The sequence below is a fragment of the Rousettus aegyptiacus genome, unplaced genomic scaffold (assembly GCF_014176215.1).
Source record: "Rousettus aegyptiacus isolate mRouAeg1 unplaced genomic scaffold, mRouAeg1.p scaffold_m13_p_12, whole genome shotgun sequence".
In the NCBI taxonomy this organism is placed as follows: Eukaryota; Metazoa; Chordata; class Mammalia; order Chiroptera; family Pteropodidae; genus Rousettus; species Rousettus aegyptiacus.
This window is the reverse complement of record NW_023416287.1, coordinates 38078308-38080885: the sequence shown is the minus strand read 5'-3', so window position 1 is coordinate 38080885 and position 2578 is coordinate 38078308. Positions and strand designations below refer to the sequence as shown.

At 30.9% G+C, this 2578-nt stretch overlaps 1 pseudogene; it reads left to right on the top strand.

Moving 5' to 3' along the window:
- Nucleotides 1-363: 363 nt before the first annotated feature.
- On the top strand, nucleotides 364-482 carry LOC118610444 (annotated as a pseudogene).
- Nucleotides 483-2578: the final 2096 nt, after the last annotated feature.

Genomic DNA, 2578 nt, shown 5'->3' with positions numbered 1-2578 from the left:
GAAATATTCATAGAATTAATGGCAGAAAAATTTCCAAGTTTATATAAAGACAATAATCCACACACTTAGAATGTCAAGTAGGATACACTCAAAGAGATCCACAAACAGGTATATCACAGTAAAAATGATGAAAGTCAAAGGCTAAAAGAAAACTTTAATACAGCAATAGAAAAACTAATCACTTATGATGAAATCCCAATAATATTAACAGCTGATTTCTTAGCAGAAATGATTGAAGAAAGAGGCAATGGGATAATATATTTTAAGTGCTTAAAAAACTGTTAACCAAGAATTCTATATCCAGTAAAGCTATCTTTCAAAAATGAGGATTAAAATAAAGACTTTCATTGCTTTAAAAAATGAGTCTATGGCCATGCTACCCTGTACAAGCCAAATCCCCTCTGATCTCAGAAACTAAACAGGGTTGGGCCTGGTTAGTACTTGGATAGGAGACCACCTAGGAAGACCAGGTACTGTAGGCATAAAAAATAAAAAAAAAAAAAAACAAGGGATTGTAAACTGACAAGGTGCTTGCAATCTGTGAGGTCAACCAAGGGTTTCTTCACCTAAAAATAAAATAAAATAAAAATAAAAACAAACAAACAAACAAACAAACAAACGATAATGGCATAATCTATTGCTACAAGACTTACCTTACAGGAAATACTAAAGAAAGTTCTTCATATTGAAAATAAGTAACCCCAGTCATTAATACGAATTCACACACACACACAAAAACAAATAGCACCAGTACAGGTAATTTTACATAAAACAGCACAAATACATATTTTCTCATTTCTATTCACATGTAATTTTAAAAGCAATTGTATAAAATAATATGTATATGATGTAGTATCGAGCTCATCATGTGTAGAAATGTAATATAGGTATAATATACTTGCCAATAATAGCACAAAGCTGGAAAGGGGGAGGAAAGTTACTGCATTTAAGGCAACGATTACAGATAATAAAGGGATAACTATAAGAATGCATTGTTGCATTTGTAGCATTAATAGGATATGTAACATATAATAAAAATGAATGAAATGGAATCTATAAAGTAGTAATGTTTCTATGTGTAACTGCAATTATGCAAGTATATGTCTGAAGCTGATTTTGATAAGTTAAGATGCATATAAACTCAAGAGTAATATTAAAAAGAAAGTCAAAAACTATAGTGAAACATTATTAGAGAAACTAAAATCCTACATTAGAAAATATTCACTTAATAAAAAATAAAGCATAAAGGAAGAAGAGAGGAATAAAAAAATATATGAGACATAAAAAACAAAACCCAAAATGTCAGTTGTAAATCCAACTATATTAATAATAGAATTAAATGTGAATGGATTAAACAGTCCAATCAAGTTAGTGCTCATCATACCAGATTAAAAAACAAAACAAAACAAAATACGATTCAACTATATGCTGTCTATAAGAGACACACTTTACATCCAAAGATAAAAATAGATTTGACAAATAAAAAAAGATATAAAAGTATATGAAAAAATAAGAGAACAGTGCTTCCATGTAGCTAATGGGATTAGATATTACTTATAGGTTGGCATCACCCTTTCACCTGGGCAAGAGAGAGAATACTTTAGAGGCCCCAAATATCATGAAAAGAAACATAATTAACAAACATGTGAGTACCCCTTGTGACAACATCTATCTTAAGATTAATGCAGTTAAGGCCCCAGGCAAATGCTTCTCTACATTTCTTGCCTTATATCCCCCAAACAAAGAGTGACTGCATGTAAAGGCCATTAAGGTTTGTGGTTGTGCCATGGCCAACATCAGAGACAGATTCAGCTTCAAAACACATGGAGATTTTAATCAGTGGAAGCGCTCAGGCAAAATAAGTAAGTAAATAAAGACAAATTATTTTCTCTCAGAAAGCATGAAGACCAGTTCTTAGATAACAAAATACCATTTTCTAATAGTATCAACAATCCATTTTCTTCCTTCTCCTCTGTGCTCCAATTCATGTTTCCAGACATAGTCATTAATTTTCATAGTATTTCCAAATTTGCACCTTTTGTGAAGAAACGTTTACAATATTAGCAATTTTATCACTTAAATATATATCTATAAAATGTATATGTATAAAATATATATAAAATGTATATACTTACATATATTTATACATATACATGTGTATATATACATACAATAATCCCTCATGAAAAGTTTTACTTTTCATGATTTCTGTTGCTCATGGTCAATTACAGTCAGGAAATATTAAATGGAAAATTTCGGAAATAAACAATTCGTAAATTTTAAATTGCATGCTATTCTGAGTAACATGATGAAATCTTGCACCATCCCTCTCTATCCCACCCAGGACATAACTCACCTCTTTGTCCAGCATAACTACACTGTGTACTCTACCTTCCCATTACTCACTTAGTAGCCTTCTTGGTAAAGTGATCAACTATTGCGGTATCTTATTACTTATGTTCAAGTAGCCCTATAATAGCTTAATGCTATGTCACAAGGCATACATCATTCACTTTCATTTGATTTCATCACAAAGGCTTTGTATCATCTCATATTGTTATAAGAAGGATAAGTACGG